Genomic DNA, 27221 nt, shown 5'->3' with positions numbered 1-27221 from the left:
ATTTCCCCTAGACACGTCTTTGCCTGTCAATTTCGAATGGTTTCTGTCACCATCTCAGTCTACATGTCGGCACAGTCCCTCCACCAAAGAGGGAGGGACTGTGGAGGGACCGTGATGTCGGTCTCTCCCGCTTTTGTGAGTCCCACTGCACATATCTGTCTGTCTGTCTGTCGTTTTGGCCGTCCGGCTCAGGATGCGACGCATGCTCACATGGATACTGTTGCAATTATATTAGCCGTATCTAAATATCGTAGTTTTAGTACGTAACGTACTTTAGATGTCGTTCATAAACGATTAGTATGTATACCGTCAGTTGGAAAACAAAACAAACAACAGTTTTAGGTTGCACTCGATCCACACGGATTCCCTCAGAAAATTAGAAAAAGATGCGCTCCGCTGAGAAGACTGAGCTACGAATCACAATGATGTCGACAAAATTCACTTTCCAGATATTGGTGTATATAGGTTATTAATCTCTGGGCAACCTCACGACCATTTCCCCGTCGGTCCGTTTCCGAAATCATTGGTGTCCTCACCCGCCTGGGTCGAAGACCTGGCGACGGGAGCAGGGGAAAAAGGCTTCTGTGTACAACAAAAGACTGAGCGGGAAAGGCCAGACTTCGGTACGACAGGGCAGCTCAATCAATAATTTTGACACATGCGAAAAAGATGACTCGACTAGGACGCTCTTGCTGTGAAGTACACACTTCACTCTGCCACTCCGCAGTAGCAGAGTGCACTCGTCGACGCTTATCTCATTAAGGGTAGGACGAGACTTAAATTACACATCACCTTTGGTTTTGAAAGCGACAGGTCTTTCATACAAATTAAAACACCAAAAAAAATTCAACATAAAAAGCTAAGCGACATGACTTTGTAGCCGAGCTCAAATAGTGTTTTTGTTGTGCATTGAGTGTTGTCTTCAATTATGTTTTTTTTTACGTTTCGCATTTTAACCTCTTTTCGTTCAATTATCTAAAGTGTAGAATCCACAACTTTTATTCAAACTCCAGCGAAGTCAGACGCTCAGCGCAGGTCCCCGTCCATTGTAATTCTTCCGTCACGTGGCGTTCAAAGGGTGCGTAAAATCGCTGATATCTTTTTTTTTTCAAGGAGAGTTGTGCAACTGTCAGACATGAAACGTAGTCAGCGTAGTCTGTACTTTTCCTTCCCTAACGAGGAAATCACTTTTATGAAAAAAAAAAAGAGTTGAAAAAAAATTTCAATGATCTAAACAGGCGGTGCAGCCAGGCGGAAAGCGTGGAGAAGGGGCGCATTTGAAAAGGAAACTAACGCAGACGACGGAACTGTCACCATGTCCGCATCCTCGCCTATGAAATGCGATGTCAGTGAAATGTTTAGAAAATCGACAACGCGTACACGTAAAGTAGCTTGAACTGGTGCATTTGCCAGATAGCGAAGGAAAGGGCCTCTTGTTTTTGTACAGCGTAAAATGCGGACTAACGTGCTCGGTGAACAAAAAAACACCTATTACATGTTCGTATTAAATGGGGCAGAAATGAATGGACGTTTTGAACGCAAGGAGACTCGTTAAAGTAGTTTCTTGAGAGAGGGAGGGAGAGACCTACATTTTCATTGTGATATTTTTTTTGTAAGCGGCTTTCTGTTGCAAGGATATACGCGGACTGCTCCTAGCCCTTGCAGCGGGCTACCTGTCTCCTTTGTTCGGTTTTCCATCGCTGATCAGAACGGCGCGCAACGTTAACAACCTGTAGCCGATAGTAACGATCCCGCCATTACGAGTTAATGAGTAGACGATCGTGTACACCGGCAGTTTGCTTTTCAAATGTAATTCGAAGCAAGTTTTTGTGCCGTGTTCGGATACTCTTGTCCCTTCTCATCTTCTTGCCTCTAACCAGTAACTAATTAAATACTAAAACGACTTTCAAAGCCCAGGTTTATCTTACAGTATTTCTAAAATGCGCCTCGCCTCACGTATTGTTTGAGATTTACTCCGAAACACAGGTTATCATTGCAGATTTTTTAAAAACCATTTTGCTTTATTTGTGCTGTGATTCCCTAAATTACATGGCAGTAAAACCTTTCCCCTGTTTTCGTGTACTTCTATCTACCCTTGACAATCAGACGTACGATATCAATGGTGATTTTCACAAAAGTCTATATTTTGTTTTTGTTTACTTTTCATTCGAACAATCCATATTTCGGGGGAAATTGTGAACTTTGTGTTTTTCTCGAATTCACACCATGTTCCTTCATTAGTAGTTCTTCGAATGCGTTCACGAGTAAATCCATCCGGCTAAACTTAGAATTCCCGTCTTCAATTAATTACAAGAAAGCACAATGCATCATTATTTCTTCATAAAAATGATATTCGAGTCTTTCCGGGCGAGGGTCAAGCCTGCTCGAAGTTTAGGTATCCTACCCCCGGGGCAGAAGTACAGATTTTGAGAAATGGAAAGAAAAAATTCTCCTACGAAACATTTTGTTTAGCTTCTCCGGAACGGCAAACAGACGTAAAATGTGCCCATCGCGAGTTGGTCACGTATGACATGTCTATTTGAAAAATAGTGTAAATTACAAACGAATTAGTTAAATTAAGCTCGTATGGATACATAATAACAAAGTGATATTAAATTCCACGAAAATACACACAGACAACTAAAAAATAATCCATCGCCAACCTTCGTTAGATATTTTCCAATTATCATTTTAAATTTGTCAGTCAAGGAGCAGTCAAAGAAAAGTCCGTTGAAACTATCGGCGGAATAAAAGGCGGGAAAAAGTCATTATTTAATGATACAAAATGTCGTCTGCAAATCACCAATCTCCTGTATTTGAGGCTGCATCGGAAAATGGGGATAAATCCAGGGCTATTTGGGCCTAGGAAAGAAAAAACGCTGTACTCATGAGAGAAAATTGAGGAGTTTTGACGCGATAATAGTAATAATACGAAAATTGACGATAATTCAGGTGATTTGTACGCGCGGTCCAATTACCGCTGCGCACAATGGAAAGATGGGAAAAGACACAGGATATTACATAGTACATCGTGTTATCGTGTATAAATTCGTAGATAATACAAAGACTACGTGCTATTCACCATGTTTCATGCAGACGAACGACACCTCTCACAAATTGCCGCGCTTCATTCAAGCGGTTGCTGGCCAGACCCCGGCGGAAAGAGATCTGAGCAGCGCGGCGCTGCGAAATTGAGCGACTGCCTGCCAACATCAAACACAAATTTCTCTTGAATGCTTATGAATCGCCCAAGAAAATGAAAGTGTTCGCAAATTTTGAGATTTTATGAAGTATTAAAGGTTGATGATAACCCATCTTAGCGTGTATACTATTGTAAAGACATATAAGCCACGTTCAAAATTGAAATTTGTGAAGTGTTTGAAATCCGGAATATTTATCATCACTTTCCTGGTATTGCTTGCTCGATGCCAGAACATGATGATAGTTGTCACAGTTCGGTAGAGTGATTCAATAACTTAATATGTAGACTGTGAAAAGTAATGCTGGGAGTTGGCTGTCGCATTGGCACGATTTTCAGATAACGCTTGCGGAACCTTGTCACTCAACCCTTAGCAACAATACTACCGTCTCCGGAGATGCACCATGACGAAAAGGACACTGACACTAGCATCACTGATCAATGTGCGTGATATTATCCAAATATCCTTAAAAAACAAACGGTGATTTAGTAAATTCGGTGCTTGTTTTTTCTGACGAAAGGTCATAATTACTCAATAAAATTTTATATCTATTTCAACATTAGTAAAGACGGACATCTTCCGAAACGTTTCCTATAAATGGAAATCACTGACAAAAGTTACAGAGGTCAATCTCTCTCTCTCTCTCTCTCTCTCTCTCTCTCTCTCTCTCTCTCTCTCTCTCTCTCTCTCTCTCTCTCTCTCTTCTTCTCTTCTCTCTCTCTCTCTCTCTCTCTCTCTTTCTCTCTCGTCCTCTCTCTCTGTCTCCTCTCCCTCCTATCTGCCATTCTCTACTCCTCCTCTGTCTGTCTGTCTGTCTGTCTCCCTTTCTCTGTTTCTCCTCTCACCCGTGGTTTTCACACAAGAAAACATTTTACAAGAAGGAGACAAAGTTACTTCAGAATTTCTGTTACTTGAACAGGCAAGCGACTGGTTTTACAGATTCTCCATCTATTGAGCTGAGTCGGATCTTAATTTTTGCCATGGACCCACGCACTGTGTATTTGACAGACGTAAAATAAAAATCATGCTGTTGTGCGAAGAATGTGTGTTTGATTGAACTGGACGCCTCTGATAAATTATGCCGATGATATTACTTCCGGAAGATCAGGCAGTGACGGATTACCCGGATGTAAACTATGTATAACTCTGTCTGTTTTTATTCCCCAAATGGATTGAATTCAGTGAAGGTAAAATGTGCCTCGGAAACAGATACTCAGACTCTCAAACTTTTACAATACGTTTTTAATGTAACACTTGCGTGGGCTCACGCTTGTGAAGTAAATTAAGTTTTCACCGGCTTATTTTTACGAAAACGTGAAAATTTATGTTTTCCGCATTGAGCTATCACAGGGATGGCGGCCATTTTGAATTTCAAAGTCTTGGGTAATTTGTTTTCAAAGTACAAAGTCTGCACCTTGACCCCTGATTTTTATTTTGTTTTATTCAGAAAAGGATAGTTTGACTTTCTTTACGGAAAGTTTAAGCAAAACGTTCAAGTTTTTCAATTTTGAGGCGCGGAGGGGAGAAACAGAGAAAGGGACAGAAGTATTCAGCCTTGCGAATTCTCATCGGAGGTTTGAGTGAAGGGGCTCCATCCACTTTATTTAATTTGTGAAGACTGTTAAGTTTGTTGAAAACACAGTGAACGATTTATTTTGTTTCCTGTTTTTGCGACGTATTTATTTCAATTATGTGATCTCTGTCCCTCTAATTCTCGGTTCCTTAAATGCGAGTTTGCCACCCAAGTTAGCCATAAAAGTCTGACGGTCGACAATAATTGAAATATGGCGGATTTCAACGGGTAAAACACATAAGACTACAGAAGCCAAAGTAAAATTTTAGGTTATACAGCAATTGCATACTAGAAATGCCTAAATGTTGAAAAAATGCATAAGTTGAGCTAGTTTCACAAACAAACAGAACTTTTTGCCATGACAGCGATAATATTGGTGTTAAAATATTTGTTAGGTCACTATCTAAAACTCTTGCTGTGGTGAGAAGTCGATATTTTACCCACAACGCACTGCAATATCATGCAGTCCCCCCCCCCCGAACAAAAGCTATTCAAAAGTATACTGTCACCTGTTCCAATTTTGCCACAGTTACCATGGAAAGAGAAAATCTAACCAATCACAGATTTTAAGCGGGTGGCCACTTTTTAAAAAAAACAGCGCCCTTACATGGGCATTTTGAATACCAAGGAACGCCCCTTTGACCATATATGGGCACAGTTAGATTACAGGTGACTATACACCTTTAATGTTGGGAGAGCTTCAGGTTCAAGGAGGAAGCGCACCGTGATGACGTCACTGAACGCGAAATGAGAAATGAGGTGACAGAGATACAATTTCTACATCATACCATTCCAAGAACATTCTAATGAACTGACATTTTACTTCTAATTTTTGACAATAACTGATCCATTTTTCACTTTTAGGCAGCTATTGGATCAAAGTTTGTCTCTCTAACCCGGAAAGAACACATTGTCAACGCTGTTCTACGTACTGAGTGCATGTGTTTGAGTTGCATTTAGCGCGTTGGACGTTGAGTTTCGTAGTCTGCAACTATGCGCCTTGTTTGGATACTGTTTCAGGAAGCGCAGTATATATACGTCACTCTGAAATTTCTCGAAAGTCAAATTTTCACATTTGTGATCAGTCTGCCAACAGTAAGCTGTGGTGTATACAGCATATACAATGTGCATTTTGTCAATCGGCAAATATTTGACAGGCATATGATGTTCCGTAATGTTTTTAGAACTCTATCCCAGTCATATGGCATAATTGCCCCATTGCCATGGCAGTCTTGTCATCTCTGTTAAAGCGTGTCTCAGCAGTTAAGTGACAATGTCGTTGTTACTCTGTACGGTTCTCTGCCTTGGCATGACACAAAACTGTACATTTGTCATTAGGTAGTGTATACAGATGTGGTTGGGACTAGTCTGGATAGTAACCCACAAAACTCAACTTTTATGCCCTTGTATTTATATGCACAGAGCTGTCGCGGAAACACTTTGCTGCAACAAGAAATGTTCTCTAGCGGTGTTGTACTGCCATTTCACAGTGCCGCTGTGTTGTAAGTTTTTTAAAGTAAGAATGTACGTCGGAGACAGATATTCTCTTAAAATGTACTATTTGTGGTCAATCACTTTTGGGACTCGTGTTGAAGCTCATGGAGCAACTATAGCTTTAAAACTATAGTTTTGAAACTTTTTGTGAAAACCGGAAATTGCATGTTTTCCTCATAAAGCTGACACGGGGATGACGGCCATTTTTGAATTGAAACATCGGGAAATATTGGCTAATTTGTTTCTCTCGTACCAAATTTTGCACAGTGACCCTATTTATATTTATTGGTTCAAAAGGAAATATTGTAAGTATCTCTATAGAAAGTTTGAGCAAAATTTTAAATCTTTCAATTTCGAGGCGCGTGCTACTTTAAAGTTCACGACTCTGTTCGCACCGTTTTTCTTACGCAGCAACGTCAACCATTGGCGTGTAGGTGCGCCTGTCTGCAATTTGAAAGTTCACCCATCGTGAACATGGTCAACAACATGTTCCATCGATCGCTTGCATGGGCATACACCAAAGCAAGCCCTTTGAACTGTTACTAAATTCTCGATCACGATGACTCTGGCCCGACCTAAAGACCTCGCGCTTTTTTTTATAAATCCGCTTTTTGCGTTAATGACGCACTGCCTACCGTATAAAGCAGCAACGAACCCGATTCAAGATGGTTTGCGGAGATTATGAAAAGCACTCGAACGTGAAAGTTTAATTGGAGCGTCCTAGAGACTTATCTCCATGGGATTCGAGAAGTGACAAACGGAGTATGCTTTGACTACGTGTAACTCTGTTCCACTTTATGTCTTGTATGTGACGGTAAAATCACACTTCAACTTTTTTTGCAATATGAAAACTCCGAACTCCGCTCTCGTGCAAATTAACTGCGCCACTGGGATGCTGTTACTAACCAACCTGATCTCTACCTACCCTAATTCTTTGTCTCTATCTGTCTCTGTCAGTCTTTCTACCTCAGTTTCTCTCTGTCCGTCTTGGTGCCCATCTGTCTGTCTGTCTATCCCTGTCCTGTTTCTCTGTCTGTTTCTGTCTCTGTCAGCCTCTCTCTCTTTCACACACTGACACAGACACACACACATACAAGCCAGCGAAGATCATATTTGTCCAACAGTAAATTAGTGCTCACCCATATCACGTGTTCTATCAACGCTTGTTTTTGTACGTTATATACTTTTTTCTGTTACAATTATTGCAAAGAAATAAGTACAGGGACGCACTTCTCAAATAAAGGAGGCGTACAACTACCAAAAGGTTGATAGATAGATGCATAGATAGATAGATAGATAGATAGATAGATAGATAGATAGATAGATAGATAGATAGATCGGTAGGAAGGTAGGTGGGTGGGCAGATCGATAAATGGATAGATAGATTAATAGATGGATAGATAGATCGATAGATATATAGATCGGTAGGTAAGTACGTAGATCAATAAAAAGGATACAGAGACAGGCAGTTTGATTGAAGGTGTGAGTGTATGTATATACATACATACATACATAAGTACACAAATATACATAGTAAAATACTATATATGTATAGACATAGATGCACATGTTATTCATTTGTAATGAATATTTTCGAACGTATAAGGCCGCGTTCAAAAACAATGGTGAGGGGGGGGGCTGGAGGAATTCGGGGGGATTCGAAAATTTTGGGGGTAGTGGAGGGGGGACTTGAAAGTTGTGCTCTTCCCTTAGGGGGACCTGAAAATATTTTGACTACCAACATTTTGATGTCGTCCAATGGTTCTAATGTTAGTAATAATTAAACAAAATCTAGAACCGTTGTGTCGCATTTTATGTCTTTAATCTCGAAAAAATTTAAAAATGTATGAATGCCATTAAATTTTCGTAAAACAATGTAATGTGGGGCAGGAGCTGCAGCTGTTGATAATTTTCCAATATTTCCATGCAATGTATCAAACACAGTTTCTCGGTGTCTCTCTGCAGCATGCTGAAAAACACAATATTCAGTTTGTCAACAAAGCCCATTTGTCTAAATATTGGTGATAATTGAATGATACAAATGCATGGTACACGTAGGCTGTGTTGGCAAGCTGAATACTGGACAGCTCAACATGCTGTAGAGAGTAGAACAGGAACGCAATTGTATAAACTGAACAAAATATTGTCAAAATGAAAAGTTAATACAACTGCTGCCCTGCTACTACATACTGGCAGTGATTGTGATACATGTAGCTCTGCCTCTGATGTAGTTTAAGAAAAGTTTCGGTCATAGGACACTCAATTGACAGTGAAACATACATCTACTTGTACACAAGATCCAGCCAGAGAAAAAAGATGGGGTCACCGTAATTGATCTTATACAAATGTACGATGAAAAGTCAGTTTTTCTAAAATCACTTAAAATCAGTATTTAAAACCATTCATTTCAAGTTCATGCAGTGAATGAAATTTTCACATTTCATTGTACAAAAACACAAAAGTAAAACTTTGAACAGTAAAGAAAAAATGTGTGACTAAATAGACCGTTTATATTTTATCAAATTTGCCATTATTACATCAAAAATTTCTGAGATTTAAACATTAATTTCATGGAATATTTTAACCTTCCAATATTGTAAACTTTGTAAGACATTTATAAGTGGCATCTAAGTTGTATATATGTCATGTGCTTTAAAAAATGGTTTTTTTTCGGTAAATCACTGAGCTCATTTTTTCGCAATTTGGTTAAACGTAGCCAGGAATACATAATTTTCATACTCTCACATGATTGTCATTTTGTGTGCTTTTCAGTTGGTGACATTGACCAAGCCAGAGTTGGATAAACTCAAGTCGGCTTAGACTGAGAAATCCAAAAAGTTCACTGATGCATTTAAAAATGAATCAATTTAAGAACTTGCCCTAGGTATATGGCTCTACAACCTGCTGATAAGAGGTAGTGTCGAACATCTGCGTGCAGAACGACAAATTACATGTTTATTTTTACTCTGAGTGCAGTCCCTATAAATATGCGGCTATATGGTGATGGGGGGGGACTTGAAATTTTTTTAGAGTATTGAGGGTGGGAGTTGAAAATTTTCGAGGGTATGAGGGGGATCTGAAAAAAAAAGATTTCAATCGCGGTTCCTCCAGCCCCCCATCATTTTTTTTGAACGCAGCCCAATATATATATATATATATATATATATATATATATATATATATATATATATATATATATATATATATATAGACATACACACATACACAAACACACACAATTACACATCTAGGTGTGTGTATGTGTAAGAGTATGATATGTATGTGTATGGGGAGCTTACGCATTTCTAATGATCGTTAAAATCAACTTATGAGGTGAAATCTTTAGGCTCTTTAATCGCTTCTGGCAATGCCTAAACAAACTCTGTCGTCTGTTAAATGTTTGATGTTTGCGTAGCGGATGCATGCCCCATTTAGGGACACTCTAGTTACTCACTAAACTTTATCTCGACGTCTTTACACTCATGCTGTTTGTTTTCGAAGATGTGAACATTCCTCGGGTCCTGGAAAGCTTTCGTGAACATTCGATACGCGCTCATTGAAATTATTATTTTTCCCTCCACACTTTATACGTCAGCGGGCAAGTTTTGCATTAGGGAAAATCCAGACACTAGAAGCAATACACAGTATAGAGATATATCTTTTGTGTTAAGAGTTGTCCATTGTTAAGACTGACTTTAAAAGAGGTGTGCCGGTCATACAGAATAGCAGGCACAGGCGTTCGTTCCGCTTGTTCGGGAACAAAAGTAGCTTGCAAGCGAGACGCATACTGTATCCTACAGCCGACGGCTACCCGATATAGATATCAATGAAAATGGAAATTTACTACTTTGATACAGATACATCTCTTTCTTTAAAATCAGCACTCTATCTCAAGGCGATAAATAATAGACGGGTCTTTCATTATAGATGTTGTGATCGCTTTGATTTTTTTGAACGACACACAGGCACACTGGAGATGCTGGCTGAGCGCGTATTTCATCGCTGCATGCTAAAGCTATCCATCGCTCTCAGTATTGACGCCAGTTACCGGTATATCACCCCTGTGTATGTCGCATACACGTCCTGGTCTGAGGTTTGTCGGGGGAGGGTATAGGCAGAAACATGACGAAACGGGATTCATGATTTTACGTAACGGGGGGAGTGTTGCTCGACTGTCGGTGAACGCATACTGATGGAAAGGTCAAAAGACTTAACTCAAGCGATTCCTCGATATTATGATCCATAAATATCGTCAGCACTGATGACGTAATCCTGGCTGCCAACCATGTGCATTGTTCCAATCGAGATTTCCAACGCACGGAGTTGAGAGAAAAAGATACACCCGTTGTAAAAAGAAGTGAAGAAAATCACGCGTTCTCTGTAAGGACACCGGCGTGGGATGTAAACGAACGCATCTGTCACATATAGAGATTTGTGTTTTCCCAATTGCTGTATTCCTTTACATGTTTGAGACATAATCTGTAGGTTGATTGGGCAAACAATCTATAAATATCATTCCTAAACAGGCTGCAACATCTCTCATATGTAGATGAAAGATTTCACAGTTTGGATATGTATTTCAAGAGCAAACAAACGCCCTTGGATTCTGTGGAATTTATCCTGCATCCCCATAATGGATAAAAAAGTACGGGCTTCGAATTCATTTATATACTTTTTTTCCCTTTCAAAACTATTCGCTGCCGTGTTTGCAGTTTACGCTGAAATTCTCTTCCTCGGCGCACGGCCGCTTGAGGATAATGAATGATTATCCGTATTTGCAAGCCAGCGATGTTTGTTCCCATGCAAAGGAACATGGGTTTATCGAATTGATTGAATAAGCGTCTGTGCGTCGGAAGCTGCTGGTTCGTCATGTACATCATTAAAAACTGACTTCTACCGACTCTGTACTTGCCAAGTGGGATTCCGACCATTAAGCAAAATTGATAACAAAAGCCACGTTATTCAGGTCCACAATTTCGTGCGCGGTTTCCACTGATGCGGTTTTCAGTTCTTGTACCCGTCGTTAGAGACGCACGCTAATTTTAGGAGCTCCCACCGTTCTCCATTCTCCGTGATAGCTCGAATTTTTTGTACTCCCGTATATGTACGCTGGGCGGTTAATCGCCGTGTCTGACAATGCACAGCCGGGCGTAGACACGATGAAAGGGCCTGCAGTCGGAGTAAAAGGCATGCCCAGCGTAAGGTAATATGATCATAATTGTTGACAATTGAATTACAGCGTTGAGTGAACCCACCGAGTTCATCTTTCTCCACCAATTACCAGCAGAGGTACAGAGAAAAAAAAACCAGACTCGCTTATCGCATGAAAGGCAAGTTTTACCTGGCTTTAAAAAACCCAAACCCCGGCACCGGACGATTTCCTATTCCAATTAAGTGATCAACCGGTGTATCAAAGACATTCGGTATTTTCTGTCGTCGGTTTTTTTCTCGCTTTTCACGTGTTTATTCCCGGTGACCCAAATAGAGAAATCAAGCGATTTAGTCATTTAGTGGACAATTTATCTCGGGCCGTACATTTTGCTCTCATGCTGGTTCACTTACTGATCTCAACTGTGCTTTGAACGGTCTCTAAGGCGGCTTGCCCGCTGACTTCGCTTCACGTAGTGCAGCTGAGAACGTGACAGTTCCTGCTTACAAAAATCATGATTCTGTCGACGATTTGTTCAAGTTGTTGTTGTTGTTGTCCGATTGCAAAAGAAATCCCGTCGATGTCGTTTGTCTGTGTAAAACGGAGAGGGGCCGAGGGGTCACTGTTCACTGCAAATGCCATGTTTTTTAACGAAATGGGATCAACGCGTGTCGTCAGAGAGAGAGAGAGAGAGAGAGAGAGAGAGAGAGAGAGAGAGAGAGAGAGAGAGAGAGATTTGTTTGACATGTTGTAACTGAGACTGCATCGTCCTTTAATATTTAAAAAAGATTCTAGTGTACTTCGTTTCGGGGGTTACAAATGCCGCTACTCGATTCCAACGCACAATATGTGCGGCAAATAGTTTCACCAAATGACGATTCAGTAGACAGAGATTCTAATGTCCTAGCTTTATTGAAATATTTGTAGCAAAGATATAGTCTGCTTCTTATTAACTGCCGCGGATCTCCCTCGTTTCCAATTCAGTGAACACCATTTTTGCATCAGCTGCTACTTTTGGGAAAAAATGTGCTGTATTGGCCACGAGCCGCTCATAAGAGCACCCAACTTTACTCATTCAAAATATCAAAATTTCATATGTTTCAAGAGTCATATGTTGCCATTATGAAAGCGAAACTTTAATGCAACATTTCACAAAAAGAAATGCTTGACTTTTTAGTGACATCTAGGATTGGGGCACTGGGAGTTGAATTCTGGTGTCGCTTGCAGAATTCAGGTCACAAAACAAGCGATCCGCCTGACATACACACCGTCGCATCTGCTAGCTGAAAAGCATATGTCGGGAGTCACCTTTTATAAGCCATCTCGCTCATCTCCCTGCAAATGAGCCGGCAACAGAAAATATCAAGCAACCCCCATTTGGAAGTGATTTGCAATCCCTGCTCCCGTCGGAGGTTACCATTGTCATGCAAAGCATCCGGTCTCAATGGGGATAAGTTAGTACACTTGCAAACGGATATTGGAGAGGTAGACCCATAATGCCACCTACTCATGCCATATGGGGGAATTCCGTCTAGGTATAGGCCAACCTCCCGCATCGCACGTACAAACTGCATTGCATTTATAGAAAAAAAAACACATTCTGGCAGTAAAGAACGTTAAAACGGGCTTCGCTCATCGGTTATTCATTAAATAAATGCAATCTTTATTGTGGGCCTATCGGATTATGCTATTATCAGTGAACAATACAATTTTTTTACGACAACGCACTCCGTAATGGCCGGGGCGGAGCCTGCCTTTGTCACAGCTTTCAACTAAACTCTGCTCGTAATGTTTCTTTCGGAGGCGGTATGACTGAGGCGACCGAAAAGAAAGATAAATTTACACGGATTCGCGTGCTGTTCGTCCCTCGTGCCTTTTTCTCTATACCATTTCCCCCATTTTTTTCTTTCACATCATGAAGCCGAAAGTTCCATTCAAAAAAATGAATTTGAATTACAAGTTCTCTCGGCCGCAATCGTTTGACATTATCTTACAAATGATACAGATTTTACGCAATGGCGGGAAAGACGACTGATTTGCATAAAGATGGCGGAAATCTTTTGTTTGTTTGATTGGCAAAATCAACGAAACGAAAAGAGAACGGCAAGAAGATTATCAACGAAAATAATAAGCACTTGTAATTTACGTTTTTATGGTTTAAATATTTGCAGCCTTTCGTCGTGTGTTCGCGCAATGATTTTCGAAAAAATTGCCACATAATTTTTCCTGTTTAAAAATCATATTTATGAAGTCCTTAGTACTCAATATAGGGCCAGATATGACAGGCATTTCGTTCGATTCCACTTTGAGCCTAAATGAACGTGCAAGCGTGCGACAAGCATGATTCTTTAAAAATTTAACTTCATGTCTAGTTATTACCTGACACAAAAGTTTTCCATCTCGTTCTTTCTTTGAGATTACTCCAAACTATACAGCGTATCTGTCGTCAGCTAGTTTTCTCTTGCTGATTTATCAATGCCCAACTATGAATTAAGAAATATGTGATTAAGATATGTCACCCCACATTATGAAATCGAACTCAAGCAGGTAATTTAAAATATGCAGAAAGCACCGATAGGTCGAGGATATACCATAACGAAAGCCACTGAACCATAAGCTTATACACAACAACTTTTTACGACACTTGTAAACCTCATTATCGAAAACAGGAATCTAGTGATAAGCTTGAATCATCATGGTGTCGTATTTGCATAATAATCGTGAAAATATTCTGAGATGGCGCAATTGAAGCAAAGATCATGATAGCGTTTATGGTGGTGACTGTACGTTTGTTACTAAATACAACATTACGAGCATGAGATTTACGCTGTTGCAGACAGAATGCGGATAAATTCCATATGTTTTTACTGCTGCAGCATGTGGTAGGGCCCTGAAGCTTTTGTGTTGTTTTTTGTTTGTTTGTTTGTTTGGTTTTTTTTAGGGTTTCATCATAACAATTGAAGTACTAACGCAGTTGTACTAACGATGTACCATTTCCCTTATTCTTATGCGCGTATTTTCGACATTCTTGTGATTTTTGAAAACAAAAAAATGTAATTTTGCAAATTAATGCATTTTGTCATTTTCGTCGTTTGCTAAGATGCATGGACCGTAATATTCGGTCATTAACCGCACTCTGAACCTTAAAAAAAACCTATCGTGCGCCCTTGTTCGTAATCTTCCTTAACTCACTGTTCCACAGCACCTAGAATCATAATTATTTAGGTTTCAGTTTGATCGAAAAAGCCGTCATTTATGAAACGTGAAACGAATCCATCTTGAAGACGCTCTTTCACTAGCTGTATGCAGGGTTCTACTAATTGGGTGAGCTAGCTGGGGAGAGAATTTTTCTCCGTTTGCGGTACTCTGTGGCCGACGTGATCTTTCTGTAGGGCAATACTGCTAATTTCATTTATGTCACAGATCTATCATTAATATGCAAAACTAAATAAATACTTTCAACGATTTCTAGCAAGACTTTCAGAAAGTGAGAGTGCAGGAATTAAAGAAAACTATCATTTTCAGTATAAGAGTACTCGATGTTTTCGTGGTAAACGTAGACTTCCTGGTCAAGGGATCCAACCAAGATCTCCAGCGATAAACACAAGCTTAAAACAGAGAAAAATTATATTTGCAGAAGACACTTAAGCACGCATTTCTGTGGTATCAAGCGCGCCATAAGCACTTTTTGCGTGGATTGAAAAAATGTAAGATTAATGAAGATTCAATGTATGATTGGAGGAAAGAAATATCTAGGAAATGTACTTTGCATTAGTAAACAATGCCCCTCAGAGGTCATTTTGAACTTTTCTCGTGTTGTGCTCCAAATGAAGTGAGGTCCTCCATTATAGAGGGAACGGACGACCGAACTTTGGACGACAGGAATGCTGTTGAGTTAAAAGTGAATTACTTTAATGTGCTTGTAAGGTGCACGAAAATCAATTAAATATTGAGTGACCATAATTAAAAAAAACACGCCAGCGTTTCAACGGACGAGCGAATCACAGACCCTCATGATAAATTACTTGCATTTAAAAATCTGTGCGTTGGAAGCGTACAGAACCTTCATTCAAAATGTATACGCGCTAATTATGCATCGGTCAGCCATTTTGGCGCCAAGATCTGATCCACTTTTGAAAATGTCGGTCGCCGTAGTCGTGCATTCATATTTCTTTTCACCCCATCATTTAAGCAAGAATATGTCAAAGAATAAAAATTGTGGCAGCGAGAATACAGAAAATGCCAAACTTTCAATTCTTTGGGCAAAAAAAAAGAGCATGGGATTTTAAAAATATAAACCTTCGTTCATATCTTTATGTAAGTATGTAGATACGCTCTGAGGCTATATACTCAACGTAGTATACTATTCCTCTTTCCTTGCGTGCTGAGACATGACATTGAAACTGATCTCCACCAACATCGCAACATTGAAGTTTAGCTAATTATTCCTAACGGAATCAATCAGTACTAGAAAAATTGCGTGAGCGTTGCCAGAAAAAAACATGTAACACGTTTCTGAGCGTTACCTGTCAAGTGCCTGTAATTCCACACATGTGTAATAAGTGCTATTTTGGTCAAAAGACCACCTTTTTATTGACTTTCGAGCTTAACAGACCTCCGTGGCTCTTCGAAATGTTAAAGTTTCGATCCGTATGTCGGGTTTTTTTTAATCCGCCTCGCTTTAGAAATCGCGTAGTAACGGGTAGTGTTTGCAAAATTAATAACCATTTCATAAAGTCCCATTTACTACATACATTGTAGATCGTGATTTGGAATAATTCCGAAACGGATTTTTTGGTTGCATTGAATTTCCCACTTCATGCAGTGACAGATGACTTTGCGTATTTGTTGCACAGAACATGGAAATTAGTCAAGCGATAGGCCTAGCAGACATCGCTGTCCTCCTCTTCTAAAACAAAACAAAATACTCCCCAAAACAGAATTTAACTCCATATCGCCATAACAGCGATCACTTCTGAACGCCAGTTTATATTACTGAAAGTCAGTTATGGTTCCGAGGACGGGCGTGTTGTCATTACATCTTTATAGAATAGGAACGTGATGTGACGCGGCGGATCACGGGCAACAGGAAATCAAACCATCGCGGAGAAAAAAATCTTCGGCTTGTAATAATACCGAAGAGTGTCTATTTTACGGATTTAGAGCTTAAAAAGTGGAAAATTAAAAAGCATATGCTCGGAGACCAGGCGTCCTGAAAGATAGGATAAACACAGTCGCCGATCCGATTTAGTTTTTTAATATCGTGCTTCAGTCACTAACTAGCCAGCATCATTTCATTAGAAGAATTTGGACCTTCTGCATAATCTCTTTTACTGGGATTAGTCGCATTGTTGCTGGTTCAGCCCGGCTTGGAAATGCCACGGCATCGAATGGCAACGGCTTCTAATCGTGCGATTTTCGCTGAAAATCCGCGCACTCAATCATGAAATCTCGACGACATAAAAGGATATTAAGGGAATTTTATTTTTTGAGTTTACGGGCGTATTCAGTATTCTTGCGGCAAGCAGAGGACAATGGCTCTCCCTATAAGAGAGAAAGGATTCGCAAATAAGCTGCTTCGAATTTCTTATCTGGATGACCCCCCTCGAAAAAAATCTCACCCGACTCTTTTAATAGCAACAGAGTCTAGGGTCAGGGGTTCACAAAAGCAACATGAAAAAGTTTATGCAACACTTGAATTGAAATTTGAGTGTAATGCCATCCTAAGACCTTTATTGGCGAAGTGTCGATTCAATGTATTTTCTCACAGCTGTGATGTTTGTTACTGACGGAAAGGAATCTTTTAACTACGTGCATCTCCCAATAGATAAATATAAACCAGATAAATACGATACCATCAACCTGAAGCAAAGATGATGATGATGATGATGATGATGATGATGATGATGATTACATGTAGAAAAAGTAGCTGCACATTTGTAACCTGAATGAATTCCTGTCGTGGAGATTTATTTCGACATTTCAGGCATAACCAACCAACCAACCAACCACCATCAATTTTAATTATCAAAAAAAAAAGAAGCCACTATGCCGTGAAAGAAAGACCCACAAATTAATTTAATAAATGTTTTTTCAAAAGTGAATGAATATTACGTGTGATTCCGTTCTGAGTCTGCTTGCCGCAAGAAATAATAATAGTTGATTCATCGTCGTCATCGTCCTCCTCCTCCTCCTCCTCCTCCCCTCCATCATCATCATCATCATCATCATCATCATCATCATCATCATCATCATCATCATCATCATCATCATCAAGAACAACAACAACAACAACAACAACAACAACAACAACAACATCAACAACAACAAAACACGTGCACCACCACCACCACCACCACCATCATCATAAGAGCATATCTATAGTATCTTGAAACTATTGGAATGTTCTATAAGTTTTGAGTATCAATCTCTTCAACCATACATTTTAAGAGAGTAATGGCTACAAAAGTTTTGTCTTTATAGATAATGCAAGGAATAAAGTTGGGAAACATACGATATAAGGGACGTAGAAAATGGAAGCCAAATTCTAAGCAAAGCATGAGACGATGCGACTACGACTCGAAATCCACCAGCAACGTCCACGTCTGGCGTTGCGAGTTGCTTTTGTTCCTTGTCATTAGTAAAGAATCACGATATAGATCCGTCCCATTCAACGTTATCAGATCATATTGCATACTTTGTTTTATCAACATATTCAATGATTTTTCACTTTCCTCATTGATATTTTTCAGAACGATATCACTAACAATGAACCTACTGCGAAATCTGGCGATGTGCCCACTGACGCGTCGTAAACTGGCGGTGTCGAATACCGGAAAAATATTACAATGTGATGGATATTGACAATGAAGTAGACACAGATTCTGCACCTGGCCTCACCCTGTCAGAAAGAGACGTGCCATTTCACGGGAAATGTGTATCAAAAACACTATCCTGAAAAGAAGACCCACCATTCACGGTTGAAACCTGACCATCGACGAGCAATTAGTTCTCAAACATTCCTTCCCATATTTTGCCGTCTTCTAAGACGAATTGCGGGTGTACCATGTGCCTAATTAAGAGAAACTATCATCTGGGACTTAATCATTTCATGAAATCCCCTCAAAACTGACCGAAAATCCTTACAAATTATTGGTCTGTTTTGCGCTTGGTTTACTGATGACGTACATCTTAAAAGTTAAAATTGTGAAATCTTACAAAATCATTTTAATAGAATAAGCCATTGCAAGCCTTTTTTATCATTGAGAATTAAAAGATCTAAGGGGTATGATCCAATCCAGTGTGAAAATAGCTCATGCTGAGGGAAGAAGACCATCTAGTCAGGTTGTCTTTGTGAAGGATGACAACAAATGAAAAAGAACCCATGGCAAGATTACTCCACTACGACCATCTCAGTGTAGTACTTATTATTGCAACAACAACAACAATAACAACAACAACATTAACATCAACATCAACAACAACAATAACTTACAACTAATGCTGATGCTGAGTATTTTTGTTATAATTATGACAATAATGATAATGATAATAACAACAACAACAACAACAACAATAATAATAATAATAATAATAATAATAATAATAATAATAATAATGAGTAGTAGTAGTAGTAGTAGTAGTAGTAGTAGTAGTAGTAGTAGTAGTAGTAGTAGTAGTTTTCTAACCATCGTTTATTAACTACATACACACATTTTACAAATACTAAAAATTAGAAAAGGGAAACCGATTTTCAAAAAGGGAGAAAACTGAAAGGGAGAACCTGCGAAATACAATGAATTTACAAATATTTACAACATAAGTGCAGAAAAAAATTCAAAAAAGCCGTTAGATCAAAAAGACGAAATTCCGATTGTAGTAGTAGTAGTAGTAGTAGTAGTAGTAGTAGTAGTAGTAGTAGTAGTAGTAGTAGTAGTAGTAGTAGTAGTAGAAGAAGAAGTGATGTTTTTGTAGTTAATTTCTTTTGGATATCAACGCCCACATAATTCATCCTTTGGAGAAACATTTACTGATGCTCGGGTAAAAGAATAGCGCCAGGTGATTTAAAGAAAAATTTACACACAAAAAAATTAATTTCACGATAGGCCGTATATACATGGCATTCAAAACAATGGTATTCTTACTACTTGATGATTCGGCTCCATAAACAAGCTGTGTGATTCTTTTCACAGCAGGCGAGCTCCATCTCTTACCGCCCTGGTGCATAAGCACCAAGTCTTCCGTGAACGAGAGTGAAAATGGCTAGACGGTAGACAGCAGGGCAGAACAATTAAAGTTTACGAATCCAATAAGCCACACTGGATGAACATTCTTGAAGAAAGGATCTGGCACATATCATCCTGTACAGTATATTTACCCAATTTTACTTCACCGACGATATTTTTCCATCTTTTCAACACGATATTAATCAGTATGAAGTAAAATTATGGAATGTTCAAGAAATGATGATGTTGACAATGATCATGATGGCAATGATCATGATTGAGATGAGGGTTAGGATGGTGATTGTGGTTAAGGTGGTGATCGTGATGACGACGACGGCGGCGGTGATTTAAAAAAAATGGAAAAAGTAATACGTAACAGTATATTTTCAAATTGAATATGTCACACAGTTCTGTTTTAAAATATCTTTAAAAAATCCTTAAATCACGCACGCAAAACGATTTATTTTTGGTACGCTGTTCAACCTGAATGTACAAAGAATTTCGTGAAAAGAATATAGCACATACATCTAATGCTCGATTTCCTAACTAAATGTATTAGTTAAATGTGTTTATTTATACAACTCGTATTATGAGCATTGTTTGAGTAATCAGCTCAACTGATGATGAGTCATTATCAGTGGAGAATATTCATTAACCCTTTGAGCGCCAAAGTGATCAGTTTTTGTCACCTTTATAAAATATACCCCAGTCATTTTTTTTTCAGATTTTTGACATAATTTTGATAAAAAGCGTTAGCCAATAAAATGTGATATCCATTTGGTCCAAAATTATTAAAAGCATAACAGAAAAAATTGAAAAGTTGGTAAAATTTTGCACTAAAATTCTGACGGGAAAAAATTACAGCACACGAAGGGTTAACCTGGATTAAATGTTTTCTTTTAAGTCCGATAGTTCCCTTTGATTTGTCAGTGTTATTGTTGAATGATGGAAACTGACAGATGTTTCAGAAGAAACAAAGATTTCTGTAAAACATGAATGCTGTAGCAGTTTGTCCTGTCAAAAAATGTAAAGTTCAACATACGCTTATGCGTTATGGCGATAGTGTACAGAAACATTTAAATGAAAAAGTTCACACGGATTCTCCACCATGTAATGCATCGTTCATGTCACACCTGCTATACAAATAGAGGTGGCAACCGTGTTTGCTATTTCTGGCATGTCGAGCAGCCAACTCGTAATTTGCTTTTTTGCTACAGAAGGGCCCATGGGAAATCACAAAGTGTGTCAAAACAAGTGACGAGAATTTTTTGTCTCTTTCGGCAAAATCTGTCACGGTTCTTACCAAGATCGAAGCATGAGGGATCATCGCCCACTACACGAGTCAAAGTTATTCATGTGTTTGGAATCAAACGATCAAGACGTTCGCGCATGTCTTCAACAATGTGATTTGCGTATCGTGCGCCTCCGTGGGCACGATTTCACAATCAACAGATATGGATTAATAATGTAGCAATAAGATTTTCAGTACCGACAAAATAAGTTCATGGCCGGAAAAAATGAACATAAAATAAAAAAGTTCGATAACTTGAAATATCCAAAAAGGGTTGAAATTGAATAAAATTGATCTCTTTTCAATACAATGTGAATCTCCGTGAAATAGAAGAAGCGTATTAGTCAGACAGACAGAAGATACTGTGTACATACAGCTACAGCTATATATACGGTAAACAAACAGAGACAGTGGCAAAACTGCCATACTTGGATAACTTTACATATGAATTTAAGCCCAAAACAAACAAACATACATACATACATGCACGCATACATGCACACATACACGCATACATGCATGCATACATGCATACATACATACATACGTACATACGTACATACATACATACAGTGCATGCATGCATGCATGCATGCATGCATGCATGCATGCATACATACATACATACATACATACATACATACATACATACATACATACATACATACATACATACATACATACATACATACATACATACATACATACATACTGAGAGAAAGATTTACATTCTGCTCAAGAAACTTTAAAGGTGGTATTAAATCGAATTGGAATGAGCTGAACAGTGAAAAGCGACCAGGATGGCCCCTCACGTTCTTATCACATGCACCAAAGCAAAATACGCCCGACAACAGTTAGTTCATTTAAACGGTTTGCAAGGTTTGTGTTTAAAATTTGAATACAATTACTTCCGAGGGACATACTTGCAAACGGCTGTTAAGTTGTATGGCTTAATTAACATCCACCTTTCCTTTCGTTACAGTTACTATATATCGTGGGGAAAAGGTGATTTCCCCGGAAACTCAAGTACCTTCCTCATGTTTTGTTTCTGTTTCACGCACGTAAATGTACTTTGCTACTGACTAAAAAGTAATTAGTCATTATTTTTAGTTTTCAATATTTAGCACACAAGAAACACCTCCGGGACTGATGTAATATTGTAGGAACTGTCAGGATTTTGTTTCATAAGGAAATAATGTTAAGTATGCTGCCAGAGAGCAAGAACTCAAAGCTACACCTTGCATAAAAACACACTTTGACACATGCAGCAACGGTCCCACAGGAACTTGTAACAGTCAACCATTTCGTAACCCTAGGTGGTGTAATATCAGTACTATAATGTCATTGAACTACGTTGAATATTACAATGAAATTACGATTGAAATTCAAAACAATATCGCCAGCTACAGGCTTCGTTACTGACTGACCTGTCCCGCCGTACCTCGTAAGAAGTTGGCGCATGACAGCATAGACAGTCTTCCCCCCTCCACTGTCTATGATGACAGCAAGAAAAGTGTTGGACGACAATAATAAAAATAAATTGTAATGAAAGTTTAAACCGGTTAACAGCATTCTGTCAGTGAGTAAGTGAAAGCAAGTGAATGACGGAGCCCCTTCTGCGTCTGCACGTGCATACAAACGAAGTTGTTGATTGTTTTAAGATCACAACATTTTAACCATCCATTTAAGTTTAAGATATAACTTAAGTAGTATATTTATTTATTAGAGTGACATGTGACATGACTTAACATTTATATTTCAATAATGATACAACATCAGTGAGTGGTCACCCAGCCCAATGGGCTTATAAGTCACTATAATATTGAAACTATATAGAATAAGGGTAGCTCGATGAAATAAAATTTAACTGATAGTGTAATACGAATATACTACAGTAAAGTGACTTAAAGATGCGGTACGCACAGAAATAGCACGTCTGCGTTTCACTACGAAGTTTTGCTTAATTGAGCATCAGTTTGGTGTTCTACTGTGTGTTTCTTGACTTGGTGACATTGTTTTTGATGTGTATGTATGTATGTATGTATGTATGTATGTATGTATGTATGTATGTATGTATGTATGTATGTATGTATGTATGTATGTATGTATGTATGAATACGTTTATGATCATATCTAGGTATTTGTAATCTACTGAGCATAATTATATTTACATAAATATGTTACCGTGTGCATATTTAGAGTCGAGAAAATTATGTTCTCACTGCTACAATTAAAGTGTTCTGTCCACGGATAGCTGTACTGATTTAATGGCTTCAAGGCAATCATCGGCATACTACATATATTGATACATAGATGTGTCGACATACATTGGTTTGTACGTTGTTCACTAATTGATTGATTGCTTGATTGATTGATCGCTTTTTCTATTCTTCTGGTGTCTGAATCCATTGAATATTGACAGACTTGACCTCAACTATCGATGTGTAGTAACCGCCGTCAAATACTCTAACATATCTGTTCCGTAAATCCTTCAACTTTAGCAATAGCGAGATTTCTTTACTGTTTATGATCTCGATTGGCGAGAGACGTATTAAACAACAAAAAATAAAAAATAAAAATACTGTTTTTGGATTGAACTACAAAACTTTATGCAATGGCCAACCCATCTGAGACGGGACACGGTGCGGTTATCTTTTAATATTATAAGAATAATGCTTGTCCCTCTTTCCTCAAAGCACTTGAAATTATATATCCCTCTTCACGTTTCGAAAAACCACTCGGGGAAAATATGGTAAAGTCTGTTCATGTTTATCCGTGTTCGACCATTTTCAACCATAGCGGCTACGTTATTCTCTAGCGACGGTGACGGTGTTCAGTTGTTCCTACACGTGTATTGTAACAGATTTCCCGCGTTTGTAGTTTTCTGTTTATCAATTCCATAAGGCTATGAAATCTTTCCTTTTCTCTAACATGCAGGTTCATTATGACGCCACTGAGCCTTTCTAAGCGGGGGATGTATGACCGAAAACTACTGTAACAAATATATATAAACAGAATGATATCTCAAAGTGTTCACGTGTGGTTGTAAACAGTCTAGTGTTGACGGCTGTGTCAATAATGCCATCGTGACTAACGAAGACAAATCTAGTATCCCGCCCTTTCTGTAAAAGTAATAATGTACAAAAAGTTTGACCTTTTCACCGCCATAGTTTGACCCGACCCCATTGTTTTACTTGGCAAAGTTGATACAGAAGTGGGTAAAAAGTAAGGTAGGTAGCGCCTCAGGGACAGATATTCAGAATTCTCAGATTTTTACAAGCCTTTAATGGTTGTGCTAGTGTGGACTCGTTTGTAGTTTGTGTATTGAATTAAGTTTTCACCGTGTGTAAAAATTAAATGCAAATTTTAAATGGATAGCGGCCATTTTGAATTTCAAATATCGGTAACTTTATCGCAATTTGTTTGTGTAGCACCACAATGTGCCCGCTGAGCCAGAGTGCGTGTTCTTGTTTTGAAAGTAAGTAGTGAATAGTTTCCCTTGGGAAAGTTAGAGCTGAGGTTTAAATCTTTCACTACCTTAATAGAAACGTGAAAGACAGATCTAACACAAAGTAAGCGAAATTTGCGGGCGTAAACGCGTATTCCAGATGAGAAAACTGCGGGGAAAATTTTGTCAGAGAAATGCGCGCCTGAGGTGAAAGTGATCATCCATTGCGAATAAAAAGAATCCAGAAAACAACGTTAACGCTGCTGTTCGTTGCTGTTCTCCGCTTTGGATTGAAAAAGTAAATGTTTACTGTTAGCCCCGGTTTGAAAGTGTCCCCCGCAAGACGTATTGGTATGATTTTCTGTCGATTTTTCTACTGTATCTACGCATCTCATCTGTGAAATGATGAGAACAGTGTCCGGTAAGTCGGTCACGGAACGGGCGTTGGTGGTGGTGTTACAGGAAAGGCAAGCGCCGTTGTTTGGCTTACTAGTCCCTCATGAAACGTCATTTCCGCCGAGACACGGATGAAAATTCCATGGTAATTAATATCCACTATTAAACCCCAGGAACTTTTGTCTAATAATTGTTTTTTGAATGGGAGGGTGGTATGCTACTCATGGTAAGGTCGACATGGTGTAAAAACCTCTGTTCCACGCTGAAGGATTCTTCATGCTAAATGATATAAACGCTAGCACATGCGCGTTGAAAACAGTGATAGCACGAAAATGTATTTCTCCAACGACGATAAATTAAGACGATAAAAAATGTATAGGATTATACGATTTAGTTCACATTAAACTTGCCAGAGAACAATGATCCTGACTGAATGAAGTTCAAGTACAATAAGACAACAAAAAACACAGAGAAAAACACACACACACACATGCGAAAAATCACATACAATTCTTGCGTGTGAACGGCGCGTGGCTGCAGTACGCTCAGAGGAAAAGTTAATTTGTGTATTTCGTGAAAGTATGAGTAAACCACATCTGCGCACGATAATCTTGTTAAAGCAAGATATCCAGTAGTCACGGCGGTAACCGAGATTGATTTAAAACATTGCTAAAACGGATGGTTGACCGAATCTTTCTTCGTCTATTCGATCGACAAATTAGAGATAACCAAGTGTTGTAGAATCGAGGCGGCAGCGAAGAAACAGAGAATTACAGAAGTAATACCAGTTTTCTCTCTTCTGTCTGTCTGTCTCTCTCTGTCTGTCTGTCTGTCTCTCTGTCTGTCTGTCTGTCTCTCTCTCTCTCTGTCTCTCTCTCTCTCTCTCTCTCTCACACACACACACACATACTCGCATACATACGCAAATAAACGTATCAAACGCAGAATATGAGATGCCGGGTAAAAAGTTTTGCCATATGATATGTAATCAATTTATCCTGAGAAAAGTATATATTGTATAGTTATCTCTTTATGAGGTCGTCTTTTTCCCCAGCTCTCAGCTTCCGCATGTATTTCCATCAATGACAGTGAAAGAAGCAGGGAAAGGTTAAAGAAATGGTAAATTTACAAACTTTGTGCAGGATTCGTAATTGTACTCAGTTTATAATATGTTGTTTGATTAGTCGGATTCTAGTTGATAAGCCAACAATTACGCCCGTATTGTTTCCAAGGGTAATTAATACCGACGTCAGGTTTAGGGAATATAATATGAAACCGGTAGGTCCCTGAAACGATCGGTGACAATCATTTCAAGAAAAGATACGTTACCACCTTTAGCTCTTTCAAAGCAATTTCGAGCAAAAGTTACTGATAAAGATGCTCACCTCCACGGTATGAGATGCAGTCGTCGTCAGAGATAAGATTCCAAAGCACCGTGAAGCTTCTCTGAAGTAGACTTTTGTTAGTCTGGAGACTGTCAGCAAGTTGATCGAGTATACAGTAGCAATTTTCGGTGATACACAGAGGCGCGTTTATCTCTTCTGATCGGTGTTCGCACACACGCCTCAGCACGGACAAATGAGACACAGGCCGAATTAGAAAAGCCGAATGGTGGCAAATGTAGTCCTGTTGTGTGCCCAGCTGCATTGACGTCTTCAGAATGAGGCTGGCGTAAGCGTCTAATTGACGTGGAAATATGGAAAAGTGGGCAGGGCGGGCTATGCAAATTTTCAAAAAGAGGCCGCGAGTTGCACACGGCTCAACTTCGACCATGTTGTGTTTTTTCATGTCATCGTTGCGAAGTGATTCCAGCACAACTTCGCTCGCTATCGGTTCAACTGAGAAAGGGCAGCATATCAACGTGAGAAAAAAAATGAACGAAATTCGTTTTTTTCAAAAAGATATAAAAGAAAGTTTGGCCAGTCTACTAGGTTTGCCTTCCACGGCTTTTACTGTGCGAAAAAGTTAAATTACAAGAGAAGCACACCATGAAAGTTCTCTTTCAACAAATGGATAGTATGCAAGAAATCACTAGCCCGAATTTAAATCCATATCGGCAGAGAGAGAGAGAGAGAGAGAGAGAGAGAGAGAGAGAGAGAGAGAGAGAGAGAGAGAGAGAGAGTCCAATACGATCCCAGGAGGAAATTCCTGAAGCAAAATCGCGGACTACAAAATACAGTCCTAATTAGGTATTATTTCCGGCGCTTTCTATATCCTTCGAGAGCTCCTCAGCTCCCGTGACATTGTTGTTATAAGTGTGGTTCGAAAGAGAAACCATACAAGATCATGTGCTGCAGTGGAGAAATACCTGCCAGCGTGTAGTTCATAAGTGACGAGTCTTACCATCACAGCGCCCTGACAATGACGAATGTTTTGTTTTACAGATTCCGAACAAAACAGTCCGTCTGATGACCGTTTCAAACTCAGTTTACGTCGGAAACTTCA

General features: G+C 39.1%; 1 protein-coding gene across 1 annotated transcript in view; it reads right to left on the bottom strand.

Annotated features, from left to right (window-relative positions):
- The window catches only part of LOC139114448 (LIM/homeobox protein Lhx9-like), an 84519-nt gene extending 58081 nt beyond the window's left edge, over positions 1-26438 (bottom strand). The window contains exon 1 of the mRNA XM_070676193.1: positions 26162-26438. The gene's annotated coding sequence lies outside the window, so the exon portion shown is untranslated. The remainder of the gene's footprint in view (positions 1-26161) is intronic.
- Between the last annotated feature and the right edge of the window lie 783 nt (positions 26439-27221).

This window comes from Ptychodera flava, chromosome 16 (assembly GCF_041260155.1).
Source record: "Ptychodera flava strain L36383 chromosome 16, AS_Pfla_20210202, whole genome shotgun sequence".
In the NCBI taxonomy this organism is placed as follows: domain Eukaryota; kingdom Metazoa; phylum Hemichordata; class Enteropneusta; family Ptychoderidae; genus Ptychodera; species Ptychodera flava.
Note: the sequence above shows the minus strand (reverse complement) of the source record. Positions and strands in the feature narration are given on the sequence as shown.